Source organism: Melozone crissalis, unplaced genomic scaffold (assembly GCF_028551555.1).
Source record: "Melozone crissalis strain CALT ecotype California unplaced genomic scaffold, PUWL_Pcris_2 ptg000081l_1, whole genome shotgun sequence".
Lineage (NCBI taxonomy): Eukaryota > Metazoa > Chordata > Aves > Passeriformes > Passerellidae > Melozone > Melozone crissalis.
The window spans coordinates 16846683-16867645 of NW_026535858.1; the positions used below are offsets into that span (position 1 = coordinate 16846683).

Below are 20963 nucleotides of genomic sequence, written 5' to 3' on the forward strand. Positions count from 1 at the left end.
ATGATCCAAGCACAGATACACTGTGTGTCAGAGGCTGTGTATGCTACCAGCCCTCCTGACAGAGCAGAGGCAATTCCACTGGGGCATTGGCAAAGTTAACAGTTTTTCCATGCAATATTGAATATGGGGAGAGGGACCAACTAATCTGAAATAAAATGATGTTAGTGCTGGTGATCTTAAGTTATTTAGTGTATCAGATGTAAGAGTTTTTTTGGTTTTTTTTTTGTTTGTTTGTTTGGGTTTTTTGTTTGTTTTTTGTTTTGTTTTGGAGGGAGGCAGGGAGGAGAGACAAGAAGGGGAGGACTTCATTAATTACAAAATGAATCACGGGAATTTGTAACCTGTAATTTCACATGAACAAGTAGTGATTTTTTTTTTTTTTTTAAGGAACAGCTATTATAACCACCATAAAACCTACCTGAAATACTAAAATAATACCTGCTGGATCAGCAGATGTTCTGAGGAGTCTGATATACAAAAGGAAAAGCTCTGCATCTTCAGCCCCCCCCCCCCCCCCCCCCCCCCCCCATCTTCAACACAGTACACCACTGGACATGTCTTGCTATGATCCTTTGAAGCCTTTGTAGGTGTTTTCTGGGATCCTTCTGGGATGCATATAAACTAGTAAACAGTGATTTTGTGTAAATACACCTTCTTTCTAAGTGTTATATAGGACAGAAGATATTCTTGTTGGAGAGACGTTCAGTGCATGCAAATTTGTTGTGGGTTTTTTCCTTTCCCAGATGGTTCCCCAAAAATAATTTTATTACAAAAACATAAGTGAAAGAGGGTGTTAGGATGTAGCAAGCAGCTGGGCTGTGCAGGAGGCATGAATGGAGATTCAGAGCCTCTCTCCTTGTCAGTTTAAGCCCTGCCTTTTCTATGATATTTGCCTCCAGTAAATTAGTGCCCATCTATGGGTGCCTCAGAAGGTGTACCTCAACTCTGTAGCAGAAGTAGAAAACTGTATGAAAAAGATTTGAAAGGGAATTCTGTTGAACACTTAGTCTGACTTCCTTCTGAAAACTTTTTCCAGGACCACATCAAACTGAGTCTTGAATGTTTCCAGCAAGGGAGATTCCACCTCCTCTCGGGGCAACCATATTTCAATGTGTAGTTGTTCCCATGGTGAACAATATATATGTATTAATAGAGAATTTGCCCTGGAGCAACTTTGTTTTTTGCACAGAATTTGTGTTCTTTGTCACTGTGACTGAAGAGCCATTTTACAAACTTAGTTCTATTTATGTATGTTGTAAACTAACACGTGCATTGGAAGTGCACATTTTTAATGAACATTCAGAAAATCTTTGAGAATAAAAATGGCCTTGACCATCACTTTGAAATTATATCCAGGCCAGTAAAAAGGCTTATTCCTAAACCATCCAAGTTCAGTTCCATTGTGGATACAAGCTTTATTTACTAACCATGGCAATGATGGAATGATATTGCCTTCCATGTTACAAAGCTTTGATCCACCTGTTGATACCAATAGAAATATTAACACTCTATTGTGGCTCTTCCTTCCTTAGCACAATGCAGACTCATTTTGTGTACATGCTCCCCTATCAAAGGCATCCTGACAGTTGTTAAATCTGCTCTTCTTTATTGCTTTGAGTTAAGAGACATAGGCAAAGATGAAAAGAATGGAAGGGAAAGTTGAGCATTCAGGAAGAGAAATAAAAACCATTCTGGCGAACAGAAGCTACAGAATGGGAGACTCATGGCAGAAGGGAAGAGATTTGTCTGAGGGGACAGGCAATAAAACCACACAAGAAGAGTGTGGGGACTGAGGCAGAAGAAGAAATGGACAAAGGTGACTGTAAATTGATTCCTTGGCTTCCTGGAGATGTGCAATCCAAATGATTAACTACAAAATCTGTGATTTGATAGATCTGGTGCAATAGAAGAAAGATCACATCCTGCTAATGATGAAATGCATCGTTTGATTAATCCTGTTTTTCCTTTGTAAGTTTTGATTTTTGTCTAACTACATCACTGCCAAAGCTGGTGTTTGCAGCACTAGGACACTTTGGCTGTGTAACCTTTGCCATTACAAAGTGCTGGAAGGCACAATGTCTTTCTAGTCAGAATATTTCCTTCTGTCAGTACATTTTTGAAACTAATGTGATTGCATCCACTGTATATGAACCATTAAACCTGATTTTTAAATATATCAGGGAGAAGTATTTGCCTAGAATTAGATGACATTTGATCAAAATACTGCAGGAATAGCATGGTAGAACTGTTTATATTCTAGGCCTTTATAAAGAGGATATGCTCCATATTGTAGAAGGGGGGCACACTGAGGTATTTTTGAACCTTGCAAGAGCTGTCAGGATTTCTACTTTTCCTAGGAAGTGAAGAAGAAAATGTACTTCTGTTCTCCCTGGGGAGAAACAGATGACTACTCCATTGGAGATGTGCTATTAGTCTCCCCCTGATTCTTCCCAAGGAAACTAGGTATTTAATAATTGTCTTCATACAAATATTGATGTTGGCTGATAGGAAACAAATAATTGCTTGACATCAGAATGCTACTCAAGCCCAAGACTGAATTTCTGGGTTGGGTTTCACATAAGTTTCTCTTTGATGCTGATCTAGCGCAACTAAGCACCACTCAGCAGTGATTAAGGTACTTTTTCAATATTTCTTCCTCAAGTAGAGAAGAGATGGTATGAAATATATACACAGAGCCATGGGAGTGTCATTCATTTTCCATTTGGGTTTTTTTTTGTTTGTTTGTGGAAAGCAGTGGGCTTTCTCTTGCTTTTTGAGGCTGCTTATTTCCTGGGGAACGCCTGAGAATGAGAGATTTGTATTGATTGTAGGAAGTCTTGCTTGCACCAGAGACATTCTAAACTAAAGAGATCATCGTTGATATTTTGTCCCACATAAATATTTTGTCATGCCCCATGCTTTTGGTGCCCTGGTGATAAGCACCATGACCCAGTTGTTGATGAGTGTAGTGAGGGGCAAGGCTGCTTGGATGGACTCTCCAGATCAGCATTTCTGATTGACAAGCTGGAGTTTGGTGCTCTGGTCTTCCCAGTGTGTTTAAGGCATCATGTCTTCGCATCGCTATGAAAGTAGTGTCTCAAATTTATTTTTACATTTTCTGTTTTGCAGAAGAGAGTTTCATGGGATTAAACTTCCCTGAATTGCTGGAGTCACACAACAGCTTGTATCTATAATGGAAATACTAAACAGTTTTGGGAAATCTGATGCCCAGCTTCCTGACCTTTGGCTTCAGATATATTTGGACTCTGCTTGTCATACTGTTGTAGTTTCCTATTCAAACTATGATTTGAGTGACTCCCCTCCCCCAGCCCTAATGAAGATGTTTACCAGAGTCGCATCTGTCTGGTGTGACTTGCAGACTTTGTTTAGTGGAGGAAGGCCCAAGGCTGGCCTGCCAGAGGTGAGATAAATTGGGACTGAAATCCCCAGGGAGAGCCTGAGGTGTGAAAGCTGTTCTGCTGTGACTAGCTCTCATCAGTAATGATAACCCCTCAATTTTGTGCCACCTAAATTCACCCAAAATTATATGCTAAATATAAATATTCATTTTATAAATATGCATGTTAATTAAATATACATTTATTTTAAATGCATGTGTTAATTATACATGTTACATCAGATCACAATTAAGTCAATAGAAATTGGAGATTTGCATATAATCATCCTTGTATACTAATCAGTTGTCAGTCTAGAAAGCAATTTTCTGCAACCAGATAGAATATAGACCTTGGTCCAGTGATCAGTTCAAAGATTGGGTATCAGCATCAGTTCTTTTGTTTTTATGGATTTTCTTGGGAAGAAATATGACTCATTTTCAATGCATAAGGAATACTCAATAATTTCTTCATGTTTTATACTACTGCTTCCAGGGGCACTGTGGAGTTCAGATTTTGGCTGAATGAGGTTACTCCTCTGATGTGTCAAAACTGCAGTAAACCTGCCTCAGTAATTTCTTTTGGTGTGGGATGCAAATTCTCTTTGAGCAACACATGTTCTTTTTCTGGTGTGCTACCTAAATGTAACTTTGCCTAACCCTTAATCTTCTGGGAAAAATACAAGCAATTCTCCAGGATGTTGTTGGATAGTAGCTATGGTCATATTGCCTGCTCTTGCCTGTTGATTTTTGCAGGGTGGAAGCTTTGGTGCTTGTTCCATTTGCTATATTAAAATCCACTTCAAATCTCCATGTTTCATATCAATGTAGATAAAACTGGACATTTGTCCTGTTCCAATACAAATATATAAACAATCCTGAGAAAACACTTGAGGGCTGAACTGTCCAGAAAGCAGAGCTACTTTGAGAGTTTGGTTTATCTGAAGCGTTTCTCTAATGGAAGGAGGTGAATTTAGAGCTCAGTTTTGCCTGACTGTGTTCACTGGTACCCAAACTCACCATGGCAGTTGTTGCATCCAAGGCCATCCTTGCAGGGCAATGAGCTTTAGTCAGCACGCTGTGAGTGCCATCCCACCCAAAGGAATTGACCACACGCACAAGTGCTCTGGGGAAGGGACTTCTTCCTGAACTGGAATTTGGGGATCAAAGAGGAGATGAACATTGAGCTCCTGATGGCTTTGGCAGTGGGATGCTATGTTGCTTGGGAATAAGGACCCCATCCAGAGAAGCAGTTAAAGACTTGTTTTGAGGACTGCCGAGGAATGTGGTTCATGGAAATAATATATCCTTAAGTCAAGGCTGCTTTTGCATCACAACAGTCTTGTGAGGGGAATATGATAAAGTGTTGTGGTGCTTTCCCCCCCCAGCATTCTCCCCACATTCACAAACTCTTGGTTCAGTGTCTCAAACAGGACTGTGGACAGTGCTGTGTCTCTCACTATGTGTTCCACCAAGTCTTGTTGACTTTTCCTCCAGAGCTTTTAATTCAGTTTTCCTTGGAAACATTACCATTATAGAGCATTATTCATCCTGAATATTTTTCAGGTTAAAACCCAACAATGCATTAAAACAAACCCTGTGAAAAATAGCTATTTTATCAGTCATTTTAATCTTTAAAATATTTGCTTCATGTATCCAGGACACCGTTGATTGCTTGCTGTATTATGTAAATCTAGAGAATAAAATAGGTCACTCTTAAAATTGTCTTCTTGTAAGGATGTAATTAAGCTGCATTAAGACAATTACTGTATTGTAAGTATCTACTGATTTTTAAAAAACAATGTAGTTTTAGTTTTGACAGTGATATAATTTCCTATTTATTATGTTTTAATTAGGAAGCAGGGGTAAGTACGATTAAGGTATGGTAATTTGACATAACTATTGAAATTCTGAAGTAACACAGCTAGTCTGCAGTACAGTAGTAGTGGAAGGGGAAGAAGGAAAGAAAAATTTATGATTATTCAAATCAAGAATTCTGGTAAATAGGAATCCTGAACCACATGCCTCTGGACTCTGCTCATGTTTCGGTCTGACTCTCTTCCTCATTAAGGGAAGGGTGAACTTGGTCTTAACTTTAAGAATCCTAGAATTTTTGTAGGTGCTGGGAAGGTTGAGTGTAATTTTGATGCCAGTGATATGATTTTTGTCTCAGTGTGTCCTTGAAGTCTGTATTTTGGCTTTCTCCAAATGTAAGAACTAAGATGAACTGAAAAAGAAGTAGAAGATATATCCACCTTTCAGAGAGTGAAGGGTAGAAAATGGCTACCTTGGCATGTCCAAAAGATTAGGAAGAATAAGAGAAAAAACAAGAAAGCACACATATGTGGGTAGAAACACTATTCAGCATAGACTTCAGCAGTGTGGCAATAGAAGGTGAGGGAACAAAGAGAAAATTGACAAGAAATCAGGTCAATTTTGGCTTTCCAAGGATCTGTCAAATCCATGGTCTTCAACTGTATGACAGCATGAAAATGAGCTTCCCAATCTGTCTGTTCCACTCCAATTCCCAATACCATTGTAAGTTTCTATGTCTAATATAAGACTGCTCTTTCTGTGTCCTGAGACCTGCAGCTCTGGAGAAGAGATGATTCCTTCAGAATCAGCTTTTCAGCTGTAGGCATTGCTTGTGAAATCTTGTATTATCCTTCCTTTGGACAATTAGACCACATAAATAAATTTTGCTCATATTTGCACAGGACTAACGTCATATCTTGGGTTGGTAACTTTGAAGAAGGAAGCAGTGGGCAAATTTCTGAGTTGGCAAATTTCCATCTATCATGGCGTTGTGGCTGCAAAGTGAAGTGAAAGGGGGATTAGAACAACAGTAACCTGGCCAAACTGAAGGCTGAAAATGCAGGCTTGTAAGGAGCTGCTTGACTGGAGGGAGTCTGTGAGAGGTCATCCTCAGGAATGGAATTTTAAACCTGGTCATGTGTTGGAATCCAAAATTCAGGGAATTCTCTGAACTTTGGGCCTGTAAGCCAAAGCTTAGAATTAAACGCAGGATTTGAGACATTAGAAAAGGCTTCCAAACTTAGGTGCTAGAAGTGAGACTGTAGATTTATAGTTTAAAGCAGAGTCACATTAAGTAGAAGAAAGTTCAGAATTTTAGAGTTTAAGATGTAAAAAAATTAAAAGTAATTACAAAAGTAAACAAGGAGTTTAGAATGCAGTACTGTAAGTTTGTGTGTCATTACATGATTAGCAAAGAAAGCTTACACTATAGCATGAATCCATAAGATGAAATATTTAAAGATTAAGTCAAAACCAAAAGTATTCTTGTTAGGGATGTTTTATTGGTCAATAAATACTTAAAAAGTCTTATAACTAGGAATCTTGTGACCTTCTTGAGCCATAAGGTGAAGATGTAAACTGAACTCCCCCTTCCTGCCTATGTAAAAAATAAAAAATAAACAGCGTCATCTAAAAACTCAGAAGTCCCATCTCTAACGCATTCAAAATTCCTTTAAAAATCCCCATAGTCATATTTAAGGTTTCTTCAGAATTCATAGGGCCCAAACCATTGAAACTTATTCTCGAAATTTGCAAATGATGCAATGTTAGAATATGAACATTTCATCATAAAGAACTGAACAACTGTTGTCATTGAGGAGCGAAACAAATGGGATAAGATTTCTACATTAAATTTTAAGTCACAAGTGTAAGAAGTAGAAATAATTTCTGCCACAAGCAGGAAAATTCTGCATTTGGACATAATGGTGGAACCAGGCCTACCTGTGTTAAGAGTTAACCTGATCACAAATTTCTGGCCATTATTAATTAATGTGGGTAACACCAGCATCAGATATGTCATGTGGAATTTTTGCAGTGGGAAAACACAGGTGGAAATTTGTCTAAATACTGTTCACCATTTTGGCCATGCACGTTTAAGAAGGAAGATTTCCGTCAGGAACATATGCAGGCTGGTGAAGAAGTTTCCTTTTATAAGGGAAGGCAACAATGGCCTACATAGTCCATTTAAAATCAAATACATCTGACCTTTTCATAACAAATTAAGAAAAGATTCAGGATAGGGAGGAACTATTTATGATAAAGGATAATAATTATTAAGAGTAAACAGCTACTAATAGGCTGGGAGTACAGTTTTTACCTCTGTGATCCTCCATGAAGTCTTCATGAAACCTTTGCTTACCATGGGGCTCTGGCAGGTGAAATACCTTCTGAAATTTCTCTGAGGCTGCTGTGAGGAGTCAGCAGTCTTCTCCATCCACTTCTAGGGACTAGGCTTGTGGATGGGGTTGTGCCCTTGGAGCCCATTACCCTCTCTACAGACACCCACAAAGGGATTAAGTCACACATAAAACTGAAAGCAGCACCTGGAGTGCATTTGGCATTCCAACAGAGAAGTGTTGTTCTCCCAGGCTGATCTGCCAGCTGGCACAAGGACAGCAGGGTCTGACCTGGTCACTGGGATGACCTCCAGAACAGCAGCAGAAGTTCTCCTCCCAGAGAGCCATTACCTGCAGCACTTGCAGGATGAGCAGAAAAGATGGGGGTTAAGGGAAGCGAAACCTCACTACTGCTAGTCTGTCAATTTTAGCCAATTTGCACTCATGAATACAGATTTTTTTCTTCTTCTTGCTTCACAGGTGCACCCCTGCTGCACCAGGCATATTATTCTACGCTGCTGTGAAAGTGTGGCTGCCAGGGTAAGCTGTTACAGTTAAATTGTATATCTATATTTTACAAGATCCATAATGCTCATATCTGCAGATATTCACTTATAATTATGTACAGAATTATACACATGTATTTACATTAAAAAATCAGGCTAACCAACTGTCCTTTAAATGTTTTGCCGTTGTCCTCTCTTTTCCTTTCTTTCATTCCAAACATCCCTAGGACTCCAAGACAACATTCTTAAAATAAATGTTGGGCCTTTAAGTAAAACTCCCTTTCTGTGAAAGGAAAGGTATTGTGACTCTTACAGCCTTAACACTAATCACTCACTGCTCCTTCCTGGAATATAAACTAACTCTGTTTATTAATCTGAAATAAACAGCAGGAACATCTCTGGCACCATTGAAAAAATGAATGCTGTGCACTTTATTTTAAATGTAGTGAGTGGAAATTTTACTGTTGGTGCTTACTGAACCAGTTCAGGTGAATAATTTAGGCATGAGGATGTAAATTAATTGGTAGGGTTTTTTTCTCCTTCTTGAGTTTACTTAATGCATATGGCTTATAAATTTGTATCCGGATATGGAGTGAGATCTATTTTGTTTAAACTTGTATTCCAGGCATGTCTGTGGTGGTACCAAGTACCCCGAAATCATCTGGCATCTGTGGGAGTTGCAAGAGTTCAGTGCTGAGCAGAAAATCAGGCTCTTTGTGCTTTGAGAATGCTAATCCATTGTTAGGGTTTCCTTTTAAACTGAAAATAAACACAATGTGTGTTCTGTTAACTTAGACAGGTGCTAGAGCCGACAGCTCGAGGTTTAAGGGCAAGGGTCAAGCAATCAAAAGTGGTCCTCTCTTGCACAGATCATCAAACAGGGAGTGCATCAATGGGCTCAGTGGCCAAGGCTGGAAATTAATCAGCTCAGCCCTCGGTGTTTAGCCATGCTGATTATATACTGGCAAAGTGAGCAGGAGCTGACAGGCCAGGGGAGCTAACGTAATAGGAGTGCCTTCCCAACAAAGGCAGGGAAGAAAGATCAATTTGCAATATTCTTTTCTGTACCCATGCAACAAAGCAGAAACATGAAAGCAGAACATTAAGGGATGCTCCCTATGAACTGGACAAATCAATAAACATCAGTGGTAAGGGGAGAAAAAAAAGTTTCTCGTTCTGTTGTGTACCCTGAGGCCGCTTCTGTCTTTGTGAAGTGCTGAGTAGCAGTGGCCTCTGTCATGTTTCCTTTCACCTACATGGTGTCATCTGCTTCAGTCTCAAGGTGAATGCTGGTTTGCACAATCAGAGTGAGTGTTTAAGGAAATTATTCCATCTCTTTGGGAAAAGAAGGTAGGAAACAACACTGCAGAAGCTGCAGTGGCCACTCAATACACAGAGCTCCATTTCTACATTGGAGCTTGGGGTAGAAACTGGGATTTGGTGCTTGCACCTGGTGAAAGATTTCAATAGTTTCAAAGATTTCAGTTCAGAACACTTGAATAAGTGCCAGTTGCTTTCATAGTGAGTGCCAGATGCAAAATCTGGTTTGATGTATCGGAGTTTACCTTTTCTTGGAAAATGAATTCCCACAATCAATAGTTGGAATGATGTAGGAAACCTAGGGAAAAAATAGAGAGAGATGGATGGAGTTTGTAGACATAAATAATGACTTCTAACAGCATTTGGGAAAGGGAACTACAACTGAAAAGAAAAATGTTTATTGCAGCCACAGCCAAATCCAGTGTTTAGCTAGTTATTTTATCATCTTAAATATTTGGCTGTGAGAGCCAAGCCTGTAAAAGAAAGTATTTCCAGCAGTGTTACAGCTTTGCACTGACCACTTTCACCTGTATGTGGAATATCTATTAGATGTACATTCAAAGCTGTTGGTGAAAGAATAGCTTTGTTTTGGCTTCGCACTGGCTTTGGTGGAGTCCTCACTCTCTTGGCACTTTATTTTTAAAAGTAAATTGAGTAGAATGCTAAAGCACACTTTCAAGCATGTGACTCCTCCCTTTCCAGGGAAGCCTGTGCTCTACATGGTGTGAATAGGCTGTTACCTGCTGGCAGGGAACTAGTGAGGGCTGGGAGACAGGTGGGGATTTGTCAACGTGGGCACAGCCCCCTCCACCCAAGCAGGACAGCAGATCTGGTCTGAGGAGAGCACCTGGGGCAGAATCCAGCACTGGCCCTGGTGAGGGTGATGGCAGTGGCAGCTGCAAAGTACTTTGCTGGTGAATGATAGTAAATGATGAAACATTTTGGACTTAGGAAGGTCTTTGTGTTTGTCAGCAATTTTATTAAGTTTGTCTGTTATTTAAGAACAGTTTTCCCCCATTTGCAAATGGGGTAAGTCAGCCTGGCAGGTCCAGCCAGCAGGAATTCAGTGTGTGCCCTTTTAGCACAAAGCCCCAAACTCAGCAGCTGCTAAAAAGCATGGATACCTCCTGCAAGCAGACTGTTTAATTACAGACCCAAAGCAGGTCACCATCAAGTTATATGTGATGTGAGATGTTGCATGTCATGGCTAAGGCATGGGTGAGGAGACCTTTTTTTGGTTGATTATTTTTTGGCAGATTTTCAGGGTAAATAAATTGAAAAAAAGTTATGATAACCCACTAGTGTCTGTCTCTTATCCATGATCAAGAAGTCCAGCAGAGGGGATGTGGGAGGAGGGAGGAGTGGGAACAGTTGCAGAAGCCAAACTTGTGCCTTGGATTAGTGTCTGGTATTAAAGAGTCAAAGAGAGGTGCCTGCTGCTGGTGAAAAGCAAATTGATGGTGGTTTTGTAGAATAGATCATCTTTATATAAGTGATGCAGGCAAGTGCCAAACTCAAACCTTTGGCATCCTGATAAACAAGACAAAAGTTGTGTGCTTGCTGTGTCCCCTGAGGGAGCCCTGGGCAGCCTGGCCTTCCTGAGTGTTACTGGGGAGACAGAAGAAATGCTGACCCAGGAAATGGAGTGAGTCTTGAAAATGATAAGTTAGTAAATGTTGGGAAAGGGGTTCCTGAGAGAGGTGCAAGGGTTGGTGGTGCCCTTTTGTCGTGCTGCTGATCTGTTTATCATCAGCAATGCCTCATCACAATGCTCTAGGCCTTGTTAGTGTTCAGAAAGATTTGATCTAAACAAGTTGCTTTTGCACTGTTCGCTGTGCTTTGAGGTTCATGTGGACTTCATACACAGAAAAATCCTTGTTTTGTAACCTGTTTTGTATCCCTGCAATGAGATTACATGAACCTGAGGGCTTTGAAGTAATCAGAGGACTTCTCATGACTTAAACTATTTAAATTTTTCTAATGACAAAGTTTGTTTAAAGAACATTACATTAAGATGTAAGAAATCACACAAAATGAGCACTTCCCAGGAAACAAATCAGCCTAGGGCATCGATTCTGGTTAGAGAACTGAAGTGTGGAATTTGTTATTTGTTTCTCTTGAGCATTCCATTTTGTGCCACCTGACTTGGTGTGTGTGTTGATTATTTTTCTCTGGATAGCACAGAGCCATATTTTTTTGACATTTGTTGAGGGAGAATGTGAAGTGTTCAAAGGTTAGATGATCCAGCTGATATCCCATCTCTGTGAGCAGAAAGCACGCAAGAGGCTTATTGGTAGCAGGACATTTCTGCTAAAATAATGAGGAATGGAGCAGTTAAGATTTTAAAAAGCATATTGTCATCTTCAAGTTTCTAAGTGTCTGGAACGGAAAGCCAGAGCCATATATGCTCTTTTTTAGTGACCTTGTCACAATGAGAGTGGTAGATATTTTCTGTATTTAAATAAAGTAAGCTTTCCTGTTACAGTAGATTCAGAAGTTCTGTTTAACTATTCAACTTGATGAAAGCTGGACAGAAGAAAATTAAAATTACATAGTTTTCACTGTTTTAGTTTGGATAAGCAAAAAAGTTTCAAGTCACTTATGAATACAGGTGTTGAAAATCTAATGTGGCCTGGGTGGACTTGAAAATGTCGCCTTGTCTTTTCAAATAATATTGACAAGAAGATCTTGTCTATTGACAAGAACATTTTAGTTGTGCATGTTGTTAAGAATGGAACAGGAGTAATCGCTGATCTCTTTGACCTAACAAAAGTGCTCAGAATTTTTAAACAGATGAATGTTATCAATTGTTTCCATTGTGCAACAGCCACAGCCTAATGAACAATTTATTTTTGACCATCGGGAATGCCATCCTTTTGTTATTTAATTTCAATTAAACATTTCTGCATTACACTTTGGAAGTGCTATTCCAGTGTTGGCAAATGTCCAGAGGTTTGTAGATATTTTGGCTGTTGTAATGGTGATGGAACTGAGACAAAATTTGAGGAAAGGATGTTAGTGACTACAGAGGAAGGAGAGCTTCTGGAAAGAAATGTGAGGAAAGGGACTGAAAGTTAAGGGTCTCTTCTACTTGAGTTCATCATGCTCAGTCCATCCTTTCTTTCCTGGATTAGCACCCTGCCTAATTTCTGCTATATTAAGATATGGAAAAGAAATGGTTGCAGGAAGAAATGCCTCAAAGGCACCTGCCTCCACCAAAGGTCAGAGCTGGTGCTGGGCATTCTTAGCCTCTGTATGTGGATGCTGCTCCTCACTTATTTCTGGTGGTCACACTGACAAACTTTGAGATCTGGTTTAAAATTGCTGCCGTTTTTTTCTACTTTTTTTTTTCCTCTGGTGGAGACTTCAAGTGTCCCATGTGTTTTGAAAATTCTATGGAAAATAAACTTCTTTCTGAAGACGCCTGATTTTAAGTTGCTGTGCCTGTAGGGTTTTTGTGTTGAGTTTTTTGCCTCTCAGAGTTGAAGTTGGACAAATGTTGGTCACTGCATTCTGAGAATGCCGTAACGTTGGCATTTGGCCATCAAGAAATACTTTGTGAGTGTTTTTCTTGAGTCTTCATTCCAGGTCTTCTGAATAAACCAGTGCTGAAAGCTAAAATACCAACAAATCTTGGAAAGCAAACCTGATCTAGCTGATGTTAAATGACAGGCTCTTTCTTTTCCAGATTGTGTTAATTGCTTGTAGTTGATTTTCCTGTATCCTGTCTTTTAAAACTGCTGGTTTTCTGTTGCAACCGTGTGTCAGCAGAGACCATCAAATCTTGATACTGTTCCAGGCTCTGTCTCTGAAATGCTCAGAACAGACTTTATCTTATCTTGAGCATTCCCTAGAAGTTCTAGTTTTCATAATCCCTTATTTCCTAATGCTTTAGGATGTACTTTGGGTAATATGTGAGATGTGTCTGCATTCCGTTCCTCTATTCTATTGCAGTAGCTTTTTAAAAGAAAGCTGGTTTGTGGTATGCTAGGCAAACTTTGCATATGATTATACTGGCTCTTCTGACTTCAGGAATGTGAAGGCTCTGGGCAAAATCTGGATGATTTTTCTCTTTGGTTTGTGGTAAGTGAAATTATAATTAAGAGCTCTTTAAAAATAATCAAATTCTTAGAAACAATCATTTTTATTTTGCATGTAAATGAAAACAGACAGAAAGAGAAAGGAGATTTATAGGAAAAACCTTGAGCTATTTTGTTTTGAATTATTTCTTAAAATGAAAAGTTGAATCAAAACTTTTCAGATTTGCAAAATCCAGCATTTTGATACCACAGAAAAGCTAAAAAACCACCAAACCCCAAACCATCCCATTATTTTTTTTCCCCACTGAAAACATGAAGTCAACAGCTTTGCACAATAGTGTTTAAAAAGTTGCGTTTTTTTCAGTGGGTTCTGGAATCTGGGATTTGGTTTTCTTGGGGCTGCTCTGAGGTATGGCTCCTTCTGCCCTGATTATTCTGATCTCTGCCTTTGGAACTTGCTCAGAGCTAATAGTTACTTTTCCTGTCACTATTGCCAGACCTTATGAGTCCTGCTAGCTGGCTGCTTATCACTGAAATAAGCAAAAGTTTGCTCTGTCATCTACTAACTGCCAAATATCATTCACAAGCAATTTTTTCTACTGCAAGATGGACATGAAACACCTGCTAATTTCAGGCTGGTTGGTAAATCCCTCTAGAGCCTTCACAGGAGGCTGCACACAGGCTGTTCCTTTGGTCACCATTCAAAACTTGGAAGGAGAGATTTTGAACCATCAGCAACAATTGGCATGCTAATTGCCATGCTACTTTAAAAACAGCCTGCTTTTATTTTTTAAAAGCATGCCAACCTAGCATCTTCATTGCTTAATACAAAATTATTTTTTATGATATTTTGTGAGCGTTTTCAAAAGCTGATGTTGATTTCCCTGAAATCAGCTGCATCCACACTCAGTTGCCCAGCTTATGGGACTGCAAAGACAACCTCATTTTCCAGGATCTCTGTGGATCCCTCTCTGAAGCTCATCCCTGTTATAATGTCATGTCTTACACTGTGTTTTAAAATAATTTTGTATTAAGCAATGAAGATGCTAGGTTGGCATGCTTTTAAAAAATAAAAGCAGACTGTTTTTAAAGAAGCATGGCAATTACCATGCCAATTGTTGCTGATGGTTCAAAATCTCTCCTTCCAAGTTTCAGATTTTTGCCTGTTGTTAATCCTCCTGCTGAGACTACAGTGGTTATCTGCTGTGATTCGCTGGTACAACCAATATCTGTGAACTCTCTGAGGACATTCTTGGCAGCTGCAGGACATAATTACCACATTTGAGAATATTTTTTAGGCATTTGGATCTATGGCTGGGTTTTCAGATTGCTCCCCAGCTAACGAACCCGTTACTGGTTTGACACAGTTGACAGCTGGCTGTGCTGGTGGCTAAAGAACTGCCTCTGGGGCTGTCTCAGAATGAGGTTAATGATGGGCTAGATAAGTCCCCTGCATTTCCTATACCTCATTTACCTGGAATTGTGCTCTTTACTAGGCTTTTCCACATAACAACAGACCTCACCAAACTGCCATATTTACAGAATGGTGCAGCTATTCTGCTGGGCCAAATTTGGGCTTATTTAGTGGGTTTGTCTTTTGTTTGTTTGTTTGTTTGAAGTAGTGACAACAGGAGGAAAAAATCTCTGCTCTGAAAATGCACTGTTTTAATAAAGGGAAGGGCTGTCAAACATCCATTTTGGGCTGGACTCATACTTGTTAACTGTATGAGCATCCCTTTTCTCTCTCAAGTTATTATGATCCACAAAGGAGTGTTTGTACTTCAGTGTGCTTTTGGTTTTCTTGCTTCCTCCCTGCAGGGCTTCTGGAGACCATGACTAATGATGGATTTGTGAAGCTTCCATGTAGATCCCATGTCTGTAAGTGCCTCACACATGGAAGTTTAATAGCTATTTTTCTTGTGATACTTCATTTGTGGTCAGCTGTGCAAGGTGAAGAGCAAACATAATGTTGATATGTGGTGCTGATATTTTAAACAGAGCCACAGGAAAATAATTATTATATTTGGGGAGGACAGCACTAAAGGGATCTTTTTTTCCCTTAAAGCTTTTCCTTCTCCCTGGGATGGTTGAAATAGTTAAGTCATTTTAAAAACAAATTCCCATCCTCCCTGATTTAAGATCTATTCCTGCAGTATGTATTGAGTGGGGGAGATACTGTAGCATTTTTATGAGGAGGTAAAATATTGGCTTAATGATAATTTGGCAAAGTTTCAAGATATCTGGGAAGACTTCCTGGAAATTAAAAACAACTCAAATGTAAGAGAAAATTAAGCTACTGACCCTAAGTACAAAAGGGGAAGAGCTCAGACATCCATTCTTCCCTGCTGCTTGATCTTTTCTTTTCTTTTCTTTTCTTTTCTTTTCTTTTCTTTTCTTTTCTTTTATCTTCTCTTCTCTTCTCTTCTCTTCTCTTCTCCCCTTTCCTTTTCGCTCCCTTTTTTCTTCTTCTTTTTTTTTTTTTTTTTAAACCCCTTTTGCTAATTATCTCCCCTTGACCCTGACTGCTCTCATTACAGGGTGGAGGGATAGTTTGGTATAAATTTGCTCTTACAATAGGTGCATGTTTTTAATTTTCCAGGGGTTTTGTTTCTTGATGATGGTGGAACTTTTTGTGAAGGTTTCCAAATGGAGCAAATGTATCTGAGAACAAGCCCCCTTTCTGCTTGTGGCGTGAGGGCTGAGGAGAGAGACAGTTTCTCTGAGAAAATTAAATTCTTCTCTGTACTTCAGTCATTTGCACCATTTTTCTACAGCAAAATGTGTAAATATCTGGAGGTGTGCAGGATGTCATAGAGACTATTTTGGTCTTCCTAATGCTGCTGCCTGTATATGGATCATCTGAGCAGACTTCTCCATGCTATTCCCTCTTAGGGACCTGAGCTGATCCTCCTTGACATCCTTAGATGAAGACCTTATTTTTGGGATCTGTATGAGTTTTTACTCATTTAGAAAATACAGAATCAGACTCACTAGACCTCTTGTAGCATAAGGAATAATTCTTTCTTATCTAGGGAGCTCCTGACCTCACTGCTGGGAAAAGTGGAAGGTGGGGTAATTGGAGACAAGTTTCTTGGTTTGGTTTTTCAGGAGGGTGGAAAGAGATTTTGACATCTGAACATGTGGAGCCAGACTCACCACTGACGTGTTTCATTTAATCACATCAGCCAGAGAGTGATAACGTTTGATTCCTGCACAGCAGACATTCCATGAGAACTGCCTGTGCAGAGCCTGAACATCTGATTTTAATCCATTGTATGATTTAGCCTTTTAGAAAATTGCTACTTTTTAACATCTCTGTCCTGTTCTCCTCCCCATAATTCTGGGGAAGGCTGGGCTGGGAAGGAGCATATGACACAGAAGCTTGGGAAAGCTGAGAAAACAAGGGAAGGAAATCAAGATATAGGAATCAGAGTAACATTTGGTGGTGGTGTTGAAATGTGTGTTTGGGGAAGTTTCTAGCCTTTATAGCTACAGGACACTCTGCATGTCACCCAAATGCAATGGATGTTGGAGTTTGCAGTCAGCCTCAAACAGCAGCTGTTGGGGATGTGCCCCACTGCATTGGTTTTAGCTCTGAAATCCACTGCTGCTCATCCAAGTGATTTGCTGTGGTATGGAGCAGAGAGGGTTCATGGGCTATGCTTGGAGCCTATGGTTTTGTCTTGGGGAAGGCAGCTGGTCCTATGAAAAGCCCTGGAAATGCTGGTGCCTGCAGGTCAGAGCCATAGACATCAGCCTGAGGTCTACTGCTGCCATCGGTAAATCCCACAGATGCCAGCATTCAAAGGCTGATGGAGTCCAGCCTTTTGGAGCAGCCATTCACAGCACTGACCCTGGTCCCTGATAAAAGTCAGAACTGACTTTCAGTGTTCTTTTATTTATTTATTTATTTATTTATTTATTTATTTCCAAGCTAACCCCTTAAAAGCACAGTTTCAAGCCTTGCACTCTGACCTGTTGTTACTTGCTGTTCCCATTCTTAGCCTCTGTTCTGCCTGTCATCTGTGTGCTCCAGAACCTCTTTTGGAAACTGCTGTAATTACCTCACAGAGCTGTGGAGTTGGTTTCTTGTCCAAGCTCAAGTTGTGAAACTTTTTTTTTTTTTTAAGAAGCAAATTACAGAAATCTATTAGAGAGACTCTTAGTCCTCCTTCTTCTTCATTTCTCTGTCTTTGCACTGGATATTTTGTTTTCTTTCATGACTTGCCTTTTAAAACATATTAGTGCCTGCTTAGGGTATGTCTGTCTACTACTCTGGCTTGAAGAACAGAGGCCACTGAGATGAAGAGGATGTTGCATTTTGACAGCAAAATGCTTCAGGACAGGATGTTCTGGATAAGCCAGCTGTGTCTGCTCCAAGATTTGAGCTCTTTGGAGGGAGGCAGTGATAGAATAATGTTAGTGGAAATCTTTAGGAATAAACTGGCTTTGGTCCAAGCCAGTTGAACTGTAAAGGAAAGTTCAGAAAATCTTTGCTAGAACTGGGCAAGAAAGGTAAGATTTCATGGAGCATCTCCTCTGATATCTGGGCATTAGCTTTGTGCCCACCAGCTGCTTGGAAAGATGCCAAGAACTGGCATCCAACACTCTGTTGTTGGCATCACCAAGATCTATGCAGAGGCTGTTGGAGTGCTTCTTCCAGTAAATGCCCCTTACTGTACTTAAATTCAGGGATAAACTGAGCTGATAGTTCAGCTGTCAAGATAAGCCACCTAGCCTAGAGTTTGTGCTTGATTTCTTGCCACCAGCCCATCTGTAGGTCCATAATGTCTCTAAAGTCTTGGGAACTATTCCTCCCTTTAAAACAAGGATACCAGCATGCCCAGCCTCAGAATGATAAGTTAGTCTACATTATATTTGTATTCTTATGTTTGCACCGAACTGAAAAAAGAGGTGAGCTGAGGAAGAGGAGGAAATTCTGAAGACATTAGTGCAATTTTGAGGTCTGGTTGGCTTTTTTTTTGTGAATTGGCAAGGTCTGTGAAATTTTGGATAATCTCTAAAAATGTGTCAGTTACATAAAAAAATCTTGTTTGTGGGATTAAAGTAATTAAGTGATTAGTAATTAAGGAATTAAATAACACTGAGATTTCAAAAACTCTTTGGGGAGACTGTATGATGTTTCTTGGTGTATTTGGTTTGTTATAGTCCTGTTTTGCAGTGTGTAGGTCAAATATTAGTTGTGCCTGTTTAGGCATGAACCTTGGGTGGGGGACAGAGGGTTTGTCCTTGGTGTGCTGAGCATGTTCCCTATCAGTGCTGGCTGGTCTGTGTGCCCGTGTTTCACATTATGTGCTTCCTTTTGCAACTCTCAATCCTTTTAAGGCTCTTCTTTCATTTAGTAGCAAGGGTAAAGCATTCAAACGTTCCTTTCCTGCCCTTCTATTGCAAAAGGACAATTTCTTTCAAAAGCAGAAAGGCTCAACTTCCTTGACCTTAGGAATCCAGCTGATGTGTCAGGGAACCTCAAATGCCTGGCAGCTATTGAAAATTTAGCTTTGTGTTTGTGTTGTTGGCTCTGAGCTGTGGGTCTCCTGAGAGCTGCTGAGCTCACCCTGCTGGGGATGCAAGCAGGCCATTCCCAAAAGGTGAACAGAACTTCTTCTCTCCTTGAAAAGGGCTGGGGAGGTGTGGCCATATACAGCTTTACAGACCTGAGTATCACCTGCTGATGCTCTTTAATTAGAAGGGAAAAGAATGTGACTGGGTTGTTTGTTTCTTTTATTAGTTGCAGCACTGTAGAAACTCGAGGCAACAGTCAAGGATTCCATCAGAGGGCAAATGACAGTAGGGAAAAAAGCTAGAAGAACGAGGTAGGTTTTTCTCACTAGACTCCCTATGAATTATATTCTTGACAGGAATGTGCATTACGCATACATGCAGCATAGGTTTGCATCCAGAAATTCACACCAGGGACTTAAGATTTCAAAGACTTTGGACATTTATCTATTGTAAATGTAATTGTATCTAGAAGTAAATAAGACTCTGCAATTTATAGGCACTTTAATCTTGCACTATTTATGGACACAGGATTGCTTAGAATAATGCTGCCTTATTTTATACTGATGGTGTTGTATTTTCACCACTATAGTAAGGGTTATTTCAGCTGTGAACCTTTATCAGAGTCTGTGAGTTTCTAGAGGGTTATAAACTGGCTCGTGTTGTCTCTGAAGAAACATGAACTCTCAAGCTTGGAAGAACATAGTTAAAAATTTAAGATCCATCAGTGTACCAAATATTTATGCTTATGGATAAATATAGAGGATTCTTTCCAAACATGGGTGCATGTGCTCGTACGAATGTTCTGAAGAGAGAGTTAAAATTAACAGCGGTTTGTCTGATTCTGTTGTTTGTTATGTAAGGAGAGAGAGGGTGCACTCAGAACTAAACAGAAATATTTCTAAATTCAGAGAAAGTTGCCGTAAATAGACCCAAACCCATTCCTTCTTCTGGGAACTGATCCATACACAGTGCTATTCTCTCTCACCAGGGCAAGGTGGATGTTATTGCCCCGCTGGGCTAATTTTTGGCAGGCTGTTAGACTGCAGGAGAGCACCCATAGGTGCAATATTTTAGTAAGAAAGAGGGTTTAAATTTCTAGCAGAGAAATGGGCTGGTAGCAGCGATGTTAACACAAGACACAATGTACCTCCTTTCTAATTCTAATATGCTGGCTTTTAATCAGCAGTGCTTTGACGTCTGCTGCTGAATAACAGTGAAAAAAGAGAGTTGCAGAATCAGAGCCTAAGTTTCTTAGCTATTGTATCTTGGGACAAAGGAGACACGTCAGGTCACTTCAGAGTAAACAGTGGGGTTGGAAAGTGAGGTGAAATGGAGAAAATGTTTTGGATCTTCATCAACCCACAGAAAAATCTCAGCTGTTGAGTCAGCAGTAGAGATATTTGTACCTAACTTTAGCCCTTTTATCTTTCCTGCCGTGCTGGCTCAGCTGCATTTGGATGTACCACAGAGGTTTTTCTCAAATGTAAGGTTTGTGCAAGTCTCTCAGATTTTTCTGTGTACGTTCTGCTATTGCTGCCTCTTATTCCCTTAAACAATAAGCTTCCCTACCCCACAATGCATATACATATGTGTGTATATATGTATCTACACCACCTCCCTATGTGCAAAGACAGTGTTCACACTCTGGTGTGCTGGTGTTTAGGCAGGTCAATTTATAATTGTCTCAAAGTGCTTACTCCTGCATACAGGAACATTGTTTATCTGCTGCTTGGTGACAGTCAGAGATTCTTCTGAAGCATCATAGAAAATCAAATAAATTACTTCAAATTTTATCCTTACTGGAAGAATGTACATTGATCAGTGTGAGGAGCCAACACATCCCTGTCAGCAAGTAACAGCCTCTGGGAAGTAATTTTTTAAGCTAGAGGTGAACAAACCCTGCAAATGGTGATCAGTAAACAGCAAAATTCCCCTGTACTTCAATATCAACAAGGATACCATCAATTCTCCTGCGGTTCATTTTTACCATCTCTATTATTCTGTATTGTGCTGTCCTTGCCTGAGATGG

General features: G+C 39.9%; 2 long non-coding RNA genes across 2 annotated transcripts in view; both read left to right on the forward strand.

The window, feature by feature from the left end:
• The window catches only part of LOC128946612 (uncharacterized), a 97167-nt gene extending 89081 nt beyond the window's left edge, over nucleotides 1-8086 (forward strand). Inside the window, exon 3 of the long non-coding RNA XR_008483975.1 lies at nucleotides 8026-8086. This is a non-coding gene — a long non-coding RNA (uncharacterized LOC128946612). The remainder of the gene's footprint in view (nucleotides 1-8025) is intronic.
• Nucleotides 8087-13402: 5316 nt separating this feature from the next.
• The window catches only part of LOC128946611 (uncharacterized), a 55716-nt gene continuing 48155 nt past the window's right edge, over nucleotides 13403-20963 (forward strand). Inside the window, exons 1-2 of the long non-coding RNA XR_008483974.1 lie at nucleotides 13403-13454; nucleotides 15230-15289. This is a non-coding gene — a long non-coding RNA (uncharacterized LOC128946611). The remainder of the gene's footprint in view (nucleotides 13455-15229; nucleotides 15290-20963) is intronic.